The 22020-nt window shown below is 37.3% G+C and overlaps 1 non-coding gene across 1 annotated transcript; it reads right to left on the reverse strand.

Moving 5' to 3' along the window:
• Window positions 1-13617: 13617 nt before the first annotated feature.
• On the reverse strand, window positions 13618-13748 carry LOC123323188. The gene has a single exon (XR_006539264.1). It is a non-coding gene; the product is annotated as a small nucleolar RNA SNORA63 (small nucleolar RNA).
• Between the last annotated feature and the right edge of the window lie 8272 nt (window positions 13749-22020).

Consider the following 22020-nt stretch of genomic DNA (forward strand, 5'->3'; position numbering starts at 1 on the left):
GAGTTAGAAAGGCTTCTGGTTGCTTCTCTCTTGCCATAGCAGGACCCGACAACCTGCACTAAGTAATGTGTGTTAGAAATTCCATTTCTTCATCATCAGTCCCTGTGTTAATTCCAGACCAAGATGACAGCCTAAGAACAAATCACACTTGGAAGAGAGGTTTTTGGCTGTTGACTATGTTCCAAAGACCACAAAGCAGATTTGAATTCAGAACCGAAAAACATTAGGACCTGTAAAAAGACCTTGATGATCATGGAGCCTGACCACTGCCTGCACTTCATTGAGGAGGAAACAGGCTCAGAAAGGCACAGTGATGATTTTCAAATTATCCTTACATGAAAAGAGGAGATTGTATACATTTTCATCCTTATCTCTCACTACTTTTCCACAGATAATTCATCCTCTAGCCAAATTATTCACTAATCCCTCAACAAATCTTGAGCTTTTTCCTGCTTTTGCTCAAGCTACCCACCTACTTCATTGTTTATTTTCCTCAAGCCCTGTGTCTACTTCTGAGAATCCTACCTTACGTTCAAGGAGCATCTTCTCTGATAAAACCATGAGGCAAGCACCTGTCTGTCTTCTTCACCACTATGCCCTTGGAACTAAGCATAGTTCCTGGTGCCTAAGAGGTATGTCTAAAAATATCTGCTGAATAAAGAAATGAGTCCTTCATCTATACTTCTGGAAGTGAGCGCTTGTTTTGCTTTGTACAACTTATAAGTAGCTGTCTATAGTTCTATGTGTAGGTAGCATACTTTCCCTATTCAACGGCAAGCCTATTGAGGGCAAAGACCATGCCACTGAATGTAACCACAGTATCACTAAGTATTGTTTTAACCGTGTAGTCATGAGAAAATGAGCAAGTGAATACATAAATGAATACATTAAAGTTGAAGTTTTGAGAGAACCTCTTGAACTATATGAACAAGAAATGAGTACTATGAAATTGGCCAATTCAAGGCCCAATAAAGAGTAGAAGCTCTATACCTAGCCATCTTAGAATAAGTCAAATTTTAAAAGTCTATTAAGGAGGATCATTATTTTTCCAAAAATATATACATTTCTTCAACACTATTTTTACTTAAAGCTTAGAAATGTACATTCATTTACCATAATTTTAGTGTAAGCCCAGGGACCTTACCTTTGAATAGGCCCATTATCTTTCTTCCAAAATCTTATGAAACCTGTGAAAAATCTGAGTATGAAATTTCTTCCAGGTTTTTACAATTTTCCCTGAGACTTTTACAGTTGTATTACCCCTACCTAATTAGACATTTTTTTCAGCTTACCTTTAACAAATATGTCCAAAGCATTCAACATAGTTTTCATTAAAACACCAACTTTTTTTTTGCTCCCATTATTTGCTTGTTTTAAATAGTAATCAGTTAACTAATGTAATTACAATAGTATATAAAGCTGGCATAAATATGTTTGGAAAAAAAGACTTGACACTTGATAAACATATAATTTAGCTACTGGGAGAAGAAGAGCATGGTATGCTAAAGAGGTCTACTAATCAGTGGGCCTCAGTCAGAATAGAGGAACAGAGTGATAGTTCATTGATGAATCGGGTAAGTGCAGTTGGGTAAGAGATCTTTTTTCTGTAACACAAAGAAATCTAGAGATAGTTGTCACTATATCCATAATATCAAAATGCATAAAGAATCTTGACATAGAGGAATAAAGGATGTTTACAACAACAAAAAGGGAATCTACGTACAGGCCTTAAATGTATTCCCAAATTTGATATATTGTTAACAAGCAGGTGCTTATATTTGCCCATCTATAAAATATACCTAAGCTTACTATTGGTTGTACAAATAATTAACTCTTACCAACATTAAATGTCATATGTATTCATTTTACTCTTATTATTTCAGGAATGAAGGAAGACTGGATAAATCAAGACACAAGCGGTCATTGATCATATACCATTCAGAGAAAGAGAGAATGAGAATTGTGATAGATGCACAAGAAACAGATAGGTGACACATGACAACTGTCCGCACAGAGCTTTACAATTTCAGTGGGAGGAACAAGAAGAGGATACAGAAAATATCATTATCATACTTGTTTAGATTTTTAAAAATATATATTTAAATAAATTCCCAGTACTTTTCAGTATTCCTTGTCCAGATGCTCTGGTCAAGCCACTGTGGTTCTGCATAGAACACAACCATAACCCCCGGTATTATTTGTAATAAATGTTTGTATTCTTGCACTTTGGCAAGGACTCCCTTGTACACCTTGTTGTTTAGACAGCCAAGATTTCTCTAGGAGCTTTTAGAGCAGGGTGGGCAGAGACGTTGGTATCTGCAATTATGTTGAATGCATCAAAGCCACGACTGTTATCGCTGACTTGCTGGTGGAATGAGCATGTCACACATTTATGGGTCTTTCCATGTATGTAGCTATACATTTTTATACGCTGTGTGTGTGTGTGTGTGTGTGTGTGTGTGTGTTTGCAGTCATGGTGGAGTGGGAGAATTGCATTTCTCTTTGAGAAATCATCACTTATCAAGTTAGACTGACTATCAGTCTGGAACTGCTTTCAAGGTCAAGGACTGCCGAATGTCCAGAAATGAGATTTCTCATGGATGGGTGCTGTAGTCTATCAAGAGCTTGATGAATGTTCTCACACCTGGGCAGGCTGATAGACTGAGCAAACTGGATTTAGATTCCTTATTCACCTGTTACCTGGTGACCAGCAGATCCCATCCCAATTTTGGCTTCTGACCTTTGCATAGTGGACTTTTTCTTCCAAATTTTGCTTAAGGGCCACTATTATTTTTATGGTCCACTTCACTAGATTTCTATCTCCTCTGCCTCTCTCTCATGGTCTTCACTATCCTGTGTTTAACAGCTCTCTCTGGTATGTGCTCACTCTCTCTGCTGTTTCTAGTGTGGACAGGAGTGTGATGTCTAATGATGCAAACCCAATTTCAGTTTAACATGTGTGCTGCATATGGTCCAGTTCTTCCTTCACTCTCCTTTGGTAGCTAAGGGTAGAGGTTATGATAATAAGATTTAATCCCTCCTTATCTGTTTAAAATGTGTCCTTCCTCGTGTGTTTACTTATTTCTTTCCAGTTTACTTTTTCCTTTGCCTCCTTTTATTAAAAGATTTTTAAATGCCAAAAATATGACAGTAGAATATATTGAATTGTAACATCTTACATGGAAAGGATGTGCACATGATAGAGTTGATATCCTGCCCCAAATGTTTTTTTCTCTATTCTTTTTCCCTCACTGAAGACCAATTGTTCCAGGCCAAACTTATGTGCATAACACTCCTTCCTTAACACTAACTCTCCTTATAGTGACCCCTCCTTTCTGCCAACTCATATTTTTTAAAAAGATTTTATTTATTCATTTGAGAGAGAGAGAGCGGAGAGAGAGAGAGCATGAGCGAGGGGAGAGGGGCAGAAGGGAGAGGGAGAAGCAGTCTCCCCCTCCTAGCAGGGAGCCAAACACAGGGCTTGATCCCAGGACCCCGAGATCATGACCTGAGCGATAGGCAGATGCTTTACCCGACTGAACCACCCAGGAGCCCCTGCCAACTCATATTGTTTGCATCATTCATTTGTCTCATAATCATGTATTGTCTTATACTGTCCTTTTTGTTATAATATATTCTTTGCATTTTTTCATTTTTTGCGTTTGAGTAGGCTCTCTTAAGTTATTGATCTCCATATCATTGAAACTATAAAGAGACAGAGAAACAGGCAAGTCATAATCCCTCCCCCCTTCTTTTTGGGACTTTTCATGTGGGTTACATTTTATTACTATCTAGACTATAAGTTCCATGATAAGCAAAAAATAAGCATTGTGTGTAATAATCTTATAATGACTTGGCACTGTTATTCATTAACAAGTTCTGACTTCAATAAAGTACTTCTGTAATGAAGAAACCATAAAAGAGAGATCTATAGTATGTGAAACCTGAAAGGACAGATAATACATATAGGAGAAACAAATGTCAGTTCCCTGGTTTAATAAATGGAACCAACTATATCCATCTGCCAACTTCACAGAGTGGCATGAGAATCAAATGAATTATGTAACTATAAAAAACTCTAGGGGCACCTGGGTGGCTCAGTCGGTTAAGCCGCTGCCTTCGGCTTGGGTCATGATCCCAGGATCCTGGGATCAAGCCCCGCATCGGGCTCCCTGCTCAGCGGGGAGCCTGCTTCTCCCTCTGCCTCTGCCTGCCTCTCTGCCTACTTGTTCTCTCTCTCTGTCAAATAAATAAAATCTAAAAAAAAAAAAAAACTCTAATGACTTCTGCTCCTCCAAAGATGCCTTTTACTATCACTCACTTTCATTGTTTGAAAAGATTCTTTACCAAATCAAACTGTATATATTTATTAGTAAGTAACGTATGTCCTTACTTTTGTTAATCAAGTAAATATATATCTTACCATGTAGTAAAAATAATCAATAACTGCAATATTATCCATATTAAATTATTTTAAAATATTGTAAACAATTCACAATTACTAACTTCATGAGCTCCCAGTGGGTCTAGAACCTCAGATTGGGAATATGTGTTTTATAGAAATTTAAAGGTATTATTATTTTTAGCAACACTAATAATAATAAACCAAATTGCTTGCTCAAGAGACCAGTTTCCAGTCACTGTGCCAATTACCATTGGCTTCAAATTTTCCTTTTCTGGGACAGTCAATTTACAAAATGCTGAATGGATAACCAGAGAGGCAAGAAAGAACCATAAATGCCCCATCGTATTTCACTTGCCTGTAACATGTTGAGAGGCCCTCTCCCTTACTCTCTTATTGCAAAATTACAAACTGATTGTTAGACCATCATCATTGAACTGCTTTTAGACCAACACATAGAGAAGCATCTAAAATAGCACATTTTTAAAAACTGTTCCCAAACTATTACAAATTACCCCTAATCTAAACTAGACCCATTCTTATATTTCTTGGAAATTCACCAACATGTGTATGTCATTTAAAGTTTAGGAACTGTGACCATCCCCTGTATAAATCTTCCTCCAAATCCAGGGAACATGATTCTTTGTCTTTTTGATAGAAATCAGTTCTGGGATAATACATGTTTGAATATGAGTCAACTCCAATAAAATTCCAAAAATTGCTGAAGAGGAATTGAAGACTATTCAACCAGGCCAAACTTACGTGCGTAACTACATCATTAATCGAGGAAAAATTATTTTAAAATTGTAAAAACTGGGTTGGTTTTTTGGTTTTGTGTGTGTGTGTGTGTGTGTGTGTTTGTCAGAAAACCTGCACCTTTTGCTAGGTGAAAGCAAAATCTTTTAATAATCCATGTACACATCATGGTCCAACTTGACATAACAGTACAAGAAAGTTTGATTTTATGGCTGTCCATTTCTACACTGGTAACATTCAGGTCTGGGCCTTTTGGGGAGCCCCTGGCGAAAGAAGTTGGTCATAATAATGAATAAATATGAATTAAATGCCCCCTCCCCAAAATAAGCCAAAAATCGTAAAAGCTGGTGGTAGTAGTTATCCAGATATTTACTCTAATTTATCCTAATAGTTTCAAATACAGAACACACAGGTAATTTGACTTGAAAGCAGCTTATCTACATTAGCACTCTCTAGACACTTCCATATATTAGGCGTTACTGATCAGAATCTTCCTCTCAAGGAGGTGAGAGCAGCATTAGAAGAGAGGAAGCAAGACAGAGCCTGTTTTTAAAGTGTTTGTTGGGTGCCTGGGTGGCTCAGTCGTTAAGCGTCTGCCTTCGGCTCAGGTCATGATCCCAGGGTCCTGGGACCGAGCCCCGCATCGGGCTCCCTGCTCCGTGGGAAGCCTGCTTCTCCCTCTCCCACTCCCCCTGCTTGTGTTCCCTCTCTCGCTGTGTCTCTCTCTGTCAAATAAATAAATAAAATCTTTAAAAATAAAAAAAATAAAAAATAAAAAAATAAAGTGTTTGTTAATGCCACATCTCTTTCTGTTTCCTTCATTTTCTAGTGTTTATTTGCATCTCTAGCAAGGATAAGGGTCAGAAAGGTATTTGTATGGTTGTGTAAGGATCAGCTATTTAAACACATCTCATTCCCACTTAATCAAAAATGCCTTAGTAGAGTTGGAATTCAAGGATAGTTTTCAAGGAGACAAGAAAGATGATTTGACTGACTCATTCTGATAGTTGAAGTAGACTACTTAGCCATCTGTTCTTCTCTGAAGGTATCAGGCTTAAGTTGGCGGGAGTGGCTGCAATTGTTTGTCTGAGTGCACTAGAGAGTCACTGCCATGGAAACAACATTTCCTGAGTTTGCATCACACCTCGTAGAGGTCTTGGCACCCAGAACGACCACCTAAAGCAATAAAGCAAGGCAAGGAATGACAGAAAGCTGCCCAATAATATTTAGTCTCTACAAAGGGAAGGTGCTAATTGCTAGGGCAGACTTTCTGGCATACCGCGATGTAAATAGGAAGTCACTGCATGGATAAATGCATTCACATAAGGATTAAGTACTCTGCTATTGCAGAAAGGAGTCTTGAGAAATATGTATTCTAGTCACTTACTTTCTCCCCAGAAATAAACTATGAGCAGATCAAAATGAAGGCTAATCTATTGTCAGATTTAAAAAAAAAAATCATCTAGGACCAACGATATAAAAAATTACAGAATGTGTTTTTCCACATCGGAAGCAAGAAAATTCAACATGAACATCATTAAGCTCAAGGCTAAGTCTGAAAGAGATACTGAAACTTCACGGTAGGGTCCCTGACCTCTAAATGTGAAAGCTGCATTGTTATAGAAAATATTTCAGCTATTCTTCAACACACTAGAGAGAGAGACAGATAGACACACACACACACACATACACACACACAGAATATCAGTTACTTTCTGTTGTAGAAATTTTTTGTTAAAATACTTTTTAAAGAATTACAAGTTGAATAAAAATAAAAGTGGAAAGTACTAAGAAATAAAAAGAATGGAAAAGATTATCTCATAGACCCAACTCTCAAATTCAACCTGTATGCCATTTTGGTATATTTTTTCTCTTTCTTTCTTTTAACCCTCTGAATATATTTAAGCAACATTTTACATTACTGAGGATTTGACTCACTGGGGCTCCAGGGTGGCTCAGTGGTCTGACTCTCAGGGTCGTGGGATTAAGCCAGTTGGAGAGGCTTTGGGCTACGCACTCAACAGGGAGGCTGCTTGAGATTTTCTTCTTCTCCCTTTGCCCCTCTCCTTCTCATTCATGCTCTCTCTCTCTCCAATAAATAAATAAATCTTTAAAAAAGAGAGATAAGAAGGAGGAGGAGAAAAATATCCAGAAGAAAGAATTGAGTCCAGGTGCAATACATTTAAATCTGATCCCTCATCTTTAGAGACAATGCCTTGTCAGATTCCCCTGATACCACCAGAGATTGTCACAAATAAAAGGGATCCCGGAGACTGACAATTACAAATGCCTTGTATAAATGAGGAAACTGATGTCTTAAGAGGAGAAGTTACTTTCAAAGGTCATACAATTAATTGAGTGGTTAACTTAGACTCACACCGTTTTCAAAGCAGCCCAGTGCCACCAATTTACTCCATCTTTGTGGATTAAAACAACCTTCAAATTATTTGTGACTAATATAATATCTTTTTTTTTTAAGATTTTATTTCTTCATTTGGCAGAGAGAGACACAGCGAGAGAGGGAACACAAGCAGAGGGAGTGGGAGAGGGAGAAGCAGGCTTCCCAGCGGAGCAGGGAGCCCGATGCGGGGCTCGATCCCAGGACTCTGGGATCATGACCTGAGCCGAAGGCAGATGCTTAACGACTGAGCCACCCAGGTGCTCCTGAATATCTTTTTTTAAAAAGATTTTATTTATGGTTTTGATAGAGAGAGACACAGTGAGAGAGGGAACACAAGCAGGGGGAGTGGGAGAGGGAGAAGCAGGCTTCCCGCGGAGCAGGGAGCCCGATGCGGGGCTCGATCCCAGGACCCTGAGATCACGACCTGAGCAGACGCTTAATGACTGAGCCACCCAGGTGCCCTGTAATATGAATATCTTATATCAAGTTGTTCTTTTCCTAGTGTTTCTAGTCTGTTTCTCTTCCCACAAGAAAGGGATTGTAACATACATTGTATCCTCCCTTGCCTGACCCAGACAGAAATTTCCAACTCTTCTGTTCAGTTTCACCTTGGTGAGGAGACATGGTCTCCCCCAACACTCCTCTCTTCACACAAGGTGTTCAAGCCCAGGTCAGAGGGGAAAATTACATGTTTTCAGAACACCTGAATGACACACTGTCTAAAGATGGATGAACTCAGGGGAAGAAGTGGTAGTCCATACCAGAAGATATTTCAAATTTAGAATCTCTACCACTCCACTCTTGGGCTTAACACAAAAACTTATTTTCCCTCAAACCCCACACCCCAAGTTGGCTTCCTTCTATTCCAGCCACCACACCTTCCCCCAATCAATTTATATCTCCCTCTTCCTCTTTCCCTTCACCCTAAACTCCGTTTCTTGGCCCAACTGGACTGCTGTAACAAAATATTGCACACTGGGTAGCTTAAAAACAACAGAAAATTCCTTCTCATGGTTCTGGAGGCTGGAAGTCTGAGTTCAGGGAGCAGCATGGTCAAGTGAGGAACCTCTTCCAGTCAGACTACCGACTTCTCCTGTCCCCAGGAGGTGGAAGAAGCAAAGGCCTCTCGTATATGGGCATCAATCTCATTTATGAGCACTCTGTACACTCATGACCTACTCATCTCTAAAAAGCCCCACTTTCCAATACTATCACATTGGGAATTAGGATTTCATTATATGAGTTTTAGGACCACATGAACATTCAGACCATAGCATTCAGTCTTACCTGATTTCTTGGAGGGGAACACTCATCTTGGAAACCTCTTGTAACTTTTTGCTTCAACTCCAGTGTAGGCTAAGTTAGAGAAAATGGCTGCTAGAGTAAAAGAAGAAGGTAGAGATACACAGAAAAAAAATAGTACTTGAGATTTAAGCCTACCAGAAGATTGTATTCAACCAAAAGACAGAAAGCTAGGGCAGAAAATATTTTTTAGATGAGGAACTTAAGGTTTAGAAAGATCAAGTTATTTGTGTTTGTGCATGATCACCCAAGAAGATAGTTCTGGATTCAAAACATGAATCCAGGTTGCCAGTGTATCTGATACTAGAGTTCACTTCATCTAATAAAAAGGTTCTGGCAGCCTCAGTGGCACGTCAGGTGTCAACACTTCTTGCATATGAAATCATGTGACTTAAAATAGTACTTACACTTGGAGGTATTCTTGTGTAAAAGTTCTTACACTTCTGAAATACTCAGACTCGTGGGGGGTGCCTAATCCAAAAAACATTTCCTACAGAATTTTGGCTTTTCTTTGCAATGGTTGGCCAAAGACTTAAATCTCTCAGTCTCCCAGTATATCTGCCTGCTTTCAGAGAACATGTCCTATAGTGCTGTAATTATAAACTTCAGTTGTCTGAACCCCAATGCTTTTTGGGGAGCTACAGTGCAAATACTAAGGATCCAGTGTGAAAGGGTAGGTCACAATAAGCAAGAGAACATGTCCACAGTAGACAAAAGAATAGAGGGATTCTAAAGACATGTATTGAAAATACACAAAATTGGTATTATGGGGCTTCCTTCCATTTACCCTTCCTCTCTGCTATACCTACTGACCTCTTATGATGAATTTGTGCTTATTCCAGTAAAGTGATACATATCCCTAAATATGTGATAATTTACAGTTGCATTAAGGAACATTTGTCAATATGACTGCCCTCATTCTCAGAAGACCATTCCACAGTTGTCAGTTATTCTCAAATATATGAAGGATCAGTTTATGACTTACTCTATACCTAATTCCAATAGCTCTCTTCCTGAGATCAGGATGTTCTTATTTTTCACAGCTGCAGCTTAGAATATACTTTTATAAAGTCATTTCCAAAGTCTTATAGTCACAACATCTTCCTTGTGGATTATGGCAATAGCTTCCTGAACTCCTGTACTCCTGTCCCCAACAGCTATTCTCTGCACGGTAGCTAGAGTGATCCTTTGAAAACATTAATCTGATCGTGCTACACCCTTACTGAAAGCACTATAATGACTTTCCATCACTTCAGTGTAAGATCAAAGCCCTTTCCTTGATCTGGTCCCTCTTTATCTCTCTGACCTTATTTGATAGAGACTCATCCCTGTCTCGCTGAACATGCTTGCCTCAGGGCCTTCCCTGATAGGGCTCCTCTCTCTGAAATGTTTTCCCAATGGCTTACTCCTTCAACTCTTTCAGTCTATGCACAACTACTATTTCATCAGAGAGGTCCTCCTTGAATACCTTTTCTGAAACAGCAATAGCTTTAGTGGTTTGTAAGCTGGCCCCATACATAGAGGGCTAGGAGAGACACAAGAAGGAGGCAGGCCATTTCAGATTGTAGATGGCAGGTTTAACAAGCAAGGGAATTTACATATGAGACCTGTCTTTGAGGGGCCACAGGGTGAGTAGATCTCTTTGCCCAACCGACAGAATCTTAAAAGTTGATGTAGAGGCCTTAACTGGGTTTTGTCACATACACTATCCAGATGGTGCCAACAATACCTTGCCCTCTCAAGTCTGCATCTTTCAAAATGTCTCCCACTGTGGGAATGGTGGGCAAAATGTACATTCCAAGGACAGGGAAGGGGATGGGGAGCCATGGATTACCCAGTACAGCTCTTGGGTCCACCTGTGGTCACATCCTATGGATAATGTCCTCCAACAATCCCCTTCTTCACTCTTTTAGTTTGCTTTTTTCCTCCAACTTTTACTACCTGATGTTATATTGTATACCTAAACCTTCCTGCTCCACAAGGGCAGATACTTTTTCTGTTGGTCCACTGACAAAAACTCTCAGTGCTTATTAGTTGCTCGGTGCTTATTAGTTGCTCAGTGCTTATTAGTTCACAAGTATTTGTGAAATGGCCTCATAAAGTGTGCTGTTTCGTCTGATGTGGCACCGACCATTTTAGAAGTATTTGTACTGGCCGTTTGCTACTCCCATACTTTGAACCAGTAAATTTGTTTTGAATTGTGATGAAAGTAATTTATCACTAACAGTGTGACATTTAATGCTTAATTTATTTTATATACATAGGAAGGGATTTAAGAAACCTTCTTGTATTTGCATCTCCTTCACATCTTTATATATTTTAAAGACTAGGAGAGAAAAGGGTGGGGTTAATGAAGGCACACTGAAAATAGAATTTCAATTACTACTCTGCTTATCTTTACCAAAGTCTAACGCTTAGGAGGGTCATATAATCATCCATCAAGAGTATCTTGATGAGAAAAATAAAAAGAGGGTGCCTGGGTGGCTCATTTGGTTAAGTGTCTTGATTTCGGCTCAGGTCATAATCTCAGGGTTGTGAGATCGAGCTCCACATCAGGCTCCTCGCTGGGCATGGAGACTGCTTAAGATTCTTTCTGTCCATCTGCCTCTGCCCCTGCCCCCCACTCTCTCTCCCTCTCTAAAAAAAAATAATAAAAAATAAATAAAAGGTTGAAATCCTTTCTTCAAAGTAGTGATTCCTTGACATCATGTTTGGTGTGAACATTGATATGAGGACTCCTTAAAATAAATCCAAAGCCCCCTCAAAATTTTTGGCACATAAATATAGAGATCACTGCAGTTAACATTTCTAAAGCCAAATTTCCACTGTGTAATGTGATTTATAAACATCATCTAATGTGTTTCTTAATACATAGTAGTTATTCAGAAATGTTACTTCTCCTCTTACCCTTACCATAATTTTCTCAACTGTGATAGGAAAGAAAGAAATGTTAGTAAGTTATAAGTTTTAGCTATCTATCCTGCTCCTAGTATCCTCTTTAAGCCAGGCCAGGCCTTCTTTTATTGGAAGGAATCCAAGTAATGAGTAAAGTGAGGAAAAATACTAACAAAATGACTAACATTATCTACATAATAAACACCAAAGTGCAAGAGGATGAGGAATGCCTGAAGGAGTTTATGGAGGCTGGGTAGAAGGAGAGATTTGCCAAGTTGGGAGATGAGGAGATGACACTTGGAAGCAACAGGGAGTGGACAGTTGCCAAAAAAGTGAAATAATTAGCAAGCCACTGGAAGAGAGGCTTTCTAGAAGTTTGGGAAGCATTGTAATTGGAATGTCCTTTGTAAAACTTTTGGAGAAAATTTATAGTCAAAACTCAAACTGCTCTCAATTAAACTCCTGTTGCCAAATTCTAGGTTTTTGTTGTTTGTTTTAACTGTAATTCTTTCCTGAGGCCATGCTCAAAGTAAGAGCAAGGCAACCTGTCTTCATATGCACCCCCCCAGCCCCCCGAACACCCCCTCCACCGCTCCTATGAGAAATTTAAATTCTCTAAGTTCATAGACTTTCTAGATGGAATTTGGGTGAGCAGTATAAAGCTGAATTTGGAAAGATTCCTAGAATTATCTTCCATGAATGCCACTCAAAGAAGGGAAATTAAAGAAATTGGTTAGTAAAGAGCAAAAGGTATTATAAATACATATATTGTCTCTCTTTGCAGAGGCCTATAACATGCTGACAAAAATATGCATAATACCTCACTATTTGGGGACCCCTGGGTGGCTCAGTTGTTCAAATACCTGCCTTCAGCTCAGGTCATGATCCCAGGGATGGAGTCCCACGTCTGGCTCCTTGCTCAGTGTGGACCCTGTTTCTCTCTCTGCCTGCCACCCCAACCCCCCTGCTTATGTGCTCTCTCTCTCTCTGACAGATAAACAAATAATCTTAAAAACAAATACCTCACTATTTGATCCATCACCCAGTAAATGAGGAAGCCAGAGTGGCTAGGGTTATCTGTTCCACAAAGAACTGAGGCAGTGAGGAAGGGAAAAGGTATTTAGAACCTGTATATATTGGGGGAAGAAAGGTCTTATTTTTTAAGAGTTATAGAGTGAAAGAAAATACTCTTAAAAGGTTTTGACACAGAGAACCAAAGAAAGCAAATTATAGAAATTCTGTGATGCTAAAATTGAGTTCTCTCTATTGATATTTTTGAAAGAGACTGTATTAAACAGACAAATTGTTTTTGGTTACTTTTTATTTTTTTAAGATTTTATTTATTTATATGAGAGAGAGAGAGCACGTGCATGAGGAGGGGGGAGGAGCAGAGGGAGAGGGAGAAGCGGACTCCCCGCTGAGCAGGGAGCCCGATGCGGGGCTCGATCCCAGGACCGCGGGATCGTGACCCGAGCCAAAGTTAGACCTTTAACAGACTAATCCAGCCAGGCACCCCTGCTTTTGGTTACTTTAAAAAAAATGAGTCTCTGCTGAGACTGGATTCCAGGCAAGATCCTAGTAGGCTGACTTTATGCATGTGACAAAGAAATAAGCATATTTTCTTTTCTTTCTTTTTTTTTTTTTTTAAAGATTTTATTTATTTGTTTGACAGAGAGAGACACAGCGAGAGAGGGAACACAAGCAGGGGGAGTGGGAGAGGGAGAAGCAGGCTCCCCGCCGAGCAGGGAGCCCGATGCGGGACTCGATCCCAGGACCCTGGGATCATGACCTCAGCCGAAGGCAGACGCTTAATGACTGAGCCACCCAGGCGCCCCTCAAGTCAGTGTTTTACTTGGTAAACATGTCTGAGACCATGCACCCCTGGCTGCTAAGCACCATGGCGGACAGGGCTAGAAAGGTAACAGCTTTATTTTGAGCAGGGGGCAAAGACAAGGCAGCACTTTATAGCTACATTGTAACTAGATCCTGCATTATTCTTTTTCTTTTTAATCCCCTTTTTATCCCCTTTTTACCTACAGGTAAGCTTTAGGAGGGTCATTTGTTTATCTATCCACAAAGTCTATGACAATACTTGGCACAAAATACATGTTTAATGGATTAACTAATGAAAGATGAAATTAATCGAATTTTTAAAGAGAAAAAAAATGATTGCTATTGTCTATATTGACAAAATTCATTTATTTTGGACACTTAAGAGATCTAGAACAATTTTATTTCAACTTTATGACAAGAAAGCACATATTAAAAAAGAATCAGGAGGGCGCCTGGGTGGCTCAGTTGGTTAAGCAACTGCCTTCGGCTCAGGTCATGATCCTGGAGTCCCGGGATCGAGTCCCGCATCGGGCTCCCTGCTCGGCAGGGAGCCTGCTTCTCCCTCTGACCCTTCCCCCTCTCATGTGCTCTCTGTCTCTCTCTCATTCTCTCTGTCTCAAATAAATAAATAAAAATAAAAAATAAAAAATAAATCAGGAATTATGAATGATATTCATGTCAGAAAGTGGTCAACTGAGTGGCTATTCATATATTTATCAGAAATTTGGTTTCTCGCCATTTTATTTCCATCCAGCCACCCGTGGAAGCAATACTTATAAATATTTTATTGAATAGCTTTCATTTTAACATAAGCAGTAAGTAGGAGAGCAGATGCTTCTGCATCTACGGGATTGCCTTTGTGATGAAGCCAAATGCCAGGGCTGCTTTGGCAAGAACTTTCATATTGGCTAGGTCTCAGGATCAACTGTCCTCATCAGAATTTATTATTTTTTTCAAGTTATCATATAATAACTTTTAAATATTTTATTAACTAGTCTGAAGAAAGCTCAGTTCCTTCAAATTCTCAACTAAAAACAGCATCATTTGGGGATAATTACTTGACAGCTCCCCTTCTAAACACCTGACTGTGCTATGTACCCTCTTTTCAGCCTTACTTGTAAGTGGCCACTTCCTCGCCATTGCTCAGCCTCACCCCACACCTCCTGACCTTTAATGATTCCAGATGATTGATAGGGGAAACTCTGGTCCAACTTAAATTCCACACTATTTCCTTTCTCCGTCCTCCAGGTCTTTCCTTTGTTTCTTCCTTTCATTTGATATAGATCAATTAATTCTACTTTGGGCAATTTTTAATTTTACACCTGTAAAAGGTAGGATTTATCTCTACCGGCTGTATGTATATTTGGTCACACAGGTTTCTGAGGGAGGTGATACAGGGGACATTTAAGCTCAATTAAGTTCTTCATATTCTATGTTAGGTATTTGCCACAAATTCCTGGTCCTACCCCAGTGAGAGGGACTATATCATAAACCAAATATAGTGGTTTAAACAAGTAAGTTTATTTTTATTATGTAAGAAACCCAGAAGTCGACTGCAGGATAAATTTAGTAACTCAGCAATCAGGGATGACTTCTCTCAGCCTTCCCATCATAGTTGAAAGGTGGTTCAGAGGCTCTTGCCATCATATCATATCCAGCCAAGAAAAATAAAGAAGGAAAAAGCACAACTAGCAGATGTCCACTTGCATCTCATTAGCCAGAAGTCTGTCACACAGCCAAACCTAACAGGATGTTGATGGGACCAACCTGCAATGTCTGCCACACTAACCTCACTATTTCTCAGGTCTAGGCTTAATGCTCCTGCCTTAATATTTTACTTAGCTCTCCAGAACTGAGGGCATCTCTGAAATGGAAGGACATCTCCTTTTTACTAATCCAGTGGCAGGAAAAGGAACTCAAACAAGAGGGAGGATATTTGTATCACTTCTTTTCTCCCACCAAGTCTACCACTGCTGAGCACCACAGAAGCACATTCTAATCTAGATGATCTCACTTGATTTTTGACATATCAGTGTCTCTCTTCTCTAAAGAAGAGGATTGACTTCTGAAAATGGGGAAAGCTCCCCTCAAAACTATGTTCTTAATATCCAATTTGTACCCCAGAGAATGTTATTTCAAAGCAACACTGCGTTGTTTAGAATTGTAAACGTCTTATCTATTTTTTATTTTCATCCTGAGTCTCAGTAATGTTGAATAATATGCCGATATTATAGAAAACCAACTTGTTTTTCTAAATTTCAAAGGCAGATTAATATATTGCCTGACTTTCAAAACAAACAAATATTGTTCAATCTAGGAATTTGTTTGGCCTTTATCGTGTTCTTTTCCTCCAACTTTTTATTTTAGAAAAGTTGCTAAAAAGCACAAAAAACACCCTTCTATCTGTCACTTACATTCACCAAGTTTTAACATTTTACCACCTCTAAATAAGAAAGCATTTAGCTCCAAATTCTTGAGATGTCCTCTTACATAACCATAATGCAATGTTCACATTAAAGGAATTTAATATTGATTTGTTGTTATTATTAACATATATTGCCCGTTCTCTAGTTTCTCATATAATCCCAATGTGTTCCAAATGTCTTTTTCCCACATCTCAAGGACTCAGTCAACAAAATTAATTGCTATCACTCTCTAGTCTACTGTAATCAAGAATAGTTCATTGTTTTGTTTTGTTTTGTTTTTTTCTTTCACGGACACTGATATTTTTTGAGAAATGTGAGCCATTTGTTTGCAGAGTGTCTCTCAGTGTATTTGATTGTTTCCTCAAGATTAGATTCAGGTTAAACCTTTTTAAGAAGAATACTACGTAGATGCTTTTGTATCATTCTCAGTACATCATATCAGGAGAAGGATGATATTGGTTTGTCCTGCTACTGGTGATGCTGAATTTGATCATTTGGTAAAGGTAGTGTTCACCAAACTTCTATACTACAGCATTATGTTTCCCCCTTTCTAATCAATAATTAATCTGTGGAGGTTATATGTTGAGATTGTGTGATTATCCTGTTCCCCAGTGATCTTTAAGCTAATGGTTTTAGCATTTGTTGCTGATTTATTCCTGAATTAATTGCTAAAATGTTGGCTGCAAGACAGTGATTTTATAATTTTATCACTCCTCCTATATTTATTACTGGTGCTTTTCTGTAAAAAAGAGATTTCCCTTCATTCCCTTCCTTCTGGGCCCTTTGAAAATTAGTATTATTATGGTTCATGGATTTATTTCTTATTCAATATGTTATAAACCATTTCTATCATTACTTCTTTTTGAGGCTCGAATTATCCCAAATTTGGCTGATGGGAGTCTTTCCAAACATGCTTTTCTGTCCTCTTGATATATTCCTATCAATTTTTGAGAACTTCTTACTTTCTGACATAAAATGTCCCAGACTCACCTTGTTTCCCTGCCACAGACCCACAGCCAGCCATTATCCAAGGAGCTGTGGCTCCTTTTAGAGAATTGGATTTGTAAAATCAAGATCTAGGTGCTAAGTACTCTCGGTGCTATTGATGTACTACTCCTACTAGCTTTATCAGTGAACAAAGCTAGGAAATATGTATTTTGAAAATCATTAGCTCATACTGATAACTCCAATTCAAATACCAAGACACAGACTCTTAACTATGGAGAACAAACTGATAGTTACTAGAGGGGAGGTAGGGGGATGGGTTAAATGGGGGATGGGGATTAAGGTGTACACTTGTGATGAGCCACAGGTGTTGTACGTAAGTGTTGAATACGAAATTGTACATCTGAGGGGCGCCTGGGTGGCTCAGCCGTTAAGTGTCTGCCTTCGGTTCAGGTCATGATCTCAGAGTCCTGGGATCGAGCCCTTAATCGGGCTCCCTGCTCCGGGGGAAGCCTGCTTCTCCTTCTCCCACTCCCCTTGCTTGTGTTCCTTCTCTCGCTGTGTCTCTCTCTGTCAAATAAATAAAATTTTTTAAAAAATAAATAAATAAATAAATTGTATACCTGACACTAATATTATACTGTATGTTAACTAACTGGACTTTAAAAACTTAAAAAAATACAGTACACAACAAATGAAGGGGGGGAAATCGGAGGGGGAGACGAACCATGAGAGACTTTGGACTCTGAGAAACAAACTGAGGGTTTTAGAGGGGAGGGGGGAGGGGGGATTGGTTAGCCCGGTGATGGGTATTAAAGAGGGCACGTACTGCATGGAGCACTGGGTGTTATACGCAAACAATGAATCATGGAACACTACATCAAAAACTAATGATGTAATGTATGGTGATTAACATAACATAATAAAAAAAAAAAAGTTAAACATAGAGTTACCATATGACCAAGCAATTCTAATCTTAAATATATACCCAAAATAATTGAAATCATATGGCCACACAAAAACTTGCACACAGATGATCATAGTAGCATTGTTTATAATAGCCAAACAATGGAAATAATCCAAGTGTTTATCAACTGATGAATGCATAAATGAAATGTGGTATATCCATACAATGAAATATTATTTGGCAATAAAATGAAATTGAAGTACTGAAAAAAAAATAAAGTACACGTATCTTGAGGAGCACTGAATAATGTATAGAATTGTTGGATAATTATATTGTACACCTGAAGCTAATATAACATGGTATGTTAATTATACTGGAAAATAAACAAATAAATACAAATACAATACTGTACTATTCTTTCTTTCCTCCCATTCTACACTTATAACTTCCTTCTTCCACAGTGGGAAACAAATGTGACTCCATAAATATCAGTGTGTATATATTTATTTGTTCAGTCATACAACATACGAGTAAGTTTCAGACCTACTACACATATATCCCTACACTCACAAATGTATTAATTAAAGGTCTAAATTTCCCTTTGTCCCTAGGATATATCTTTCTAGAAATAAAGTCAAAGTATTTTATATACAAGTTACTTACATTAATTCTTTTCTTCTTCTCTGTGTTTGTAATCATCAGTGTGATAAGCAATTAGGTATTTTCTTATATTTTAACCAATTTGAGAGGGTTTTTTTTGCAATACTTTGTTGAATTAGTATTTCTTGAATATAAAAATAAGAACATGGTTCAAAAGTCAAATCTATATAAAAATTCTTAGCAGGTGCCTGGGTGGCTCAGATGGTTAAGCATCTGCCTTCGGCTCAGGTCATGATCCTAGGGTCCTGGGATCAAGTCCCACATCGGGCTCCCTGCTCCTTGGGAGCCTGCTTCTCTCTCTCTCTCTCTCTCTCTCTCATGAATAAATAAATAAAATCTTAAAAAAAAAAAAATTCTTAGCAACGTCTTATTCCTCTCATATCTTTTCTAATCCGTTTCCACATATTTTCTGATGGTAAAAATGTAATCATTCGCTAATCTACCTTTCCTGCATTTCTTTTACAAAAAAAAAAAAAAGATACATCTCCATGAACACAAACATACACAACCATTTTTATTTCTCCTTTTCTCTTACACAAAATATATATCATAACTCTACTTAAACCATATCATTTAAAAAGATTTTTAAATTCTTTTTATATTTGTATGTTATTTAATTCTCTGAACATAATTATTGTCAATAAGCCCAATCACCAATTATTGGGCATATAGGTAACTTCCAACAATTTGTTGTTATAAATAATATTACAATGAATAAATTATTCATTTTGTATGAGTGTGTTACTAAAGGTGTATCTTCAGGGTAAACTTCTAGAACTAAGGTTGTTGGTCAAAGGGTATGTGGTTTTGCTATATACTGTATCACTAAACTTTCCTCCACAGGGGTTATACAATTTTACAGTTCTAGCATCAATATAAAAGAGTACCTGTTTCCCCACAGCCTAAGCAACAGCGAAGTATGTTATCAAACTGGCAAATTTTTGCCAATCGAATAGATAAAAAATGGTTTAATTCAGTGTAGTTTTAACCACATTTATTGTAGTATGGATGAAGATGCATGTATTTTCAAGAGCTTAAAGGCCATTTTCTCATATCTTATGCTCTTACATCTTTTTTCCTTATTTCTTTCCTTTTTCTTTTTTAGGTCTTGTTATTTCTTGATTTCTTATGAATTTTTATATTTTTTCAGAATTTAACTCTTAGAATAAATGTTAAACAAATATTTCCTCCCAGTTTGTAATTTATTTTTTAACTTTATTTTTTTCTAAGCAAAAGATTGCCTTTTTATATTCCTGAATTTACCAGTCATGTCTTTAATTACATCAGGATTTTGAGAGTCAAGTAGAAAGCTTTTGCCTACTTCTAGATTGGAGGGGAATTCATCTATGTTTTCTTCTGTGTATGTTTTGTTTGTTTTTTCTTTTTTTACATTTAGAGTTTTGAACCTTTTGGAGTTCATTTCTGTGTAAGCTATGAGATGTAAATTCAATACTCTTTTTTAAATGGCTATGCAATTTGCCAATCACATGTATTAATAAGCCTATATTTTCTACCGTGACTAAGGTGTCATCCTTATCCTATACTAAATTTCTATACATCTTTGGGATGTTTTTCAGAACCTTTTATTCCGCTCTACTACTCTTTCTGTCCATTCATATGCCAATCACAACTGTCTCAGTTACAGAAGCTTCATAGGATTTTTTAGGATCTGGTTAAGTACCTACGATCCTCCCACCCCATGGGTCTTCAAGATCTTATTATTCTTGCACATTATTTTTCCATATTAGCTTGCATAACTACAAATTAAAATTCTGAATTTTTATTGAAATTACATTTGATTCATATATTAACTTAAAGAAAATGGACATGCATATGATATTGAATCCAGAAACAAGAAATGTTTTTACGTTTGTTCAAACCTATTTTTGTCTTTCATGAGTGTTTTTCCTAAGAATTGTATGTATTTTGTTGCAGTTTAAATGGGATATCTTTTCTTGTATTTTTACTGATGGTGCAGTTGAAGGCCACTGGTTTTTCTATGTTAATTTTTACATCCTATTGCATTATAAAATGTTTATTATTTGGTATGTTTTATAACCTATTCTCTTAAATTCTCAGAATATTGTCATATCACTTGCATTTAGATATAGTTTTACTTCTTTTCCAATTTGGTCAATAGTCCCACGTGATGTTAAACAGTAGCGGGGAAGTAAGCCTTGTTCTTGATCTAAGTAGAAATGGTTCTATCGTGTGTGTGTGTGTGTGTATGTGTGTATGTGTGTGTGTGCATTCTTATTCCATTAAATGTTATCAGAAAAAAAAATGTTATCAGTTGTGTCAAAGGCCTTCTGGGTAAACTATGATTTTTCTCCCCAGAAATTAACATGAATAAATTCTCTTCATTAATATGAAAATATATGTTAAAAGATTGAGCAAATATTGAGCATTCTTACCGTTTGAGAATAAACCTCACTTTGTCATAATGCATTATTTTCCTGAGAGACTGTTCAATTCCGTTTGCTAATGTTTTATTTAGGGTATTTGCTTCAGTGTTCACAAGTAATATTTGTTTTTGTTTTGTTTTCTGTTACCACCAGGTCCAGCAATTAATATTATATTCATCTCATAAGAACTAATTTGGAAGTTTTCCTTCACTTTTGAAGCTCTGCAACAATTTATGTAGCATTAGGAACATCTAGATGTTAACCATTTCATACAATGTCCCTTTGGAACGATCTAGGGCTGGTGCTTTTTTTGGGGGGGGCTGGATTTTTTTTAACTTTCACCATTTTCCTATGAAACTAGTCTATTTCACCTCTGTGTGCAACAGGATTATTTTTACTTAATTGCACATACCTAGAAAAATTTATCTCCCACCTAAATTTACAATGTATCTGCATAGAGTTACACCAGGTATTGTTATGAATTTTGTTCTCTGTCTCAATGGCTTTTATTCTTGTAGTTAATTATCTTAATATTTGTGATTTATTGTTTTCTTTATTAGGCTAAATAGTAATATGTCTACTTTTGCTAACTTTTTAAAAGAACCAGTATTTGGACTTAATATTACTTTTAAATGTTTATTTCTGCCTCATTAATTTTTGTTTTTATTTTCTTAAGTCATTCCTTACTTGTTTTTATTTTAAGATTTTGTATACTTTTAGTTTTGAGTTGGGAAATTAAGAAACTTATTTTTAATTTTACACTTGTATTGATACAGATATTTAAGGTTTTGAATATTCCTCTGGAAAGTGCTATAAATACAAGAAATAGATTCTGATAATACATTAAGAATTGTACTACCAATTTTTAAAATATTTTGCATTTATGCTTTTCATTTCTTCTTTTGTCTAGAAATATTGAACAAAGTGGTTTTCATTTTATTTTTCATAATTTTCAATGGGAAGATCCTTTTTGGTTTTCCCCAACATTTTATTGTCAATATTGTATGTACAGAAGAATGGAAAGAATTGTATAGTAAACAACCATATACCCACCATTGAAATTTTATTATTCTCAACATTTTGCTGTA

This window comes from Neomonachus schauinslandi, chromosome 1 (genome assembly GCF_002201575.2).
Source record: "Neomonachus schauinslandi chromosome 1, ASM220157v2, whole genome shotgun sequence".
Lineage (NCBI taxonomy): Eukaryota > Metazoa > Chordata > Mammalia > Carnivora > Phocidae > Neomonachus > Neomonachus schauinslandi.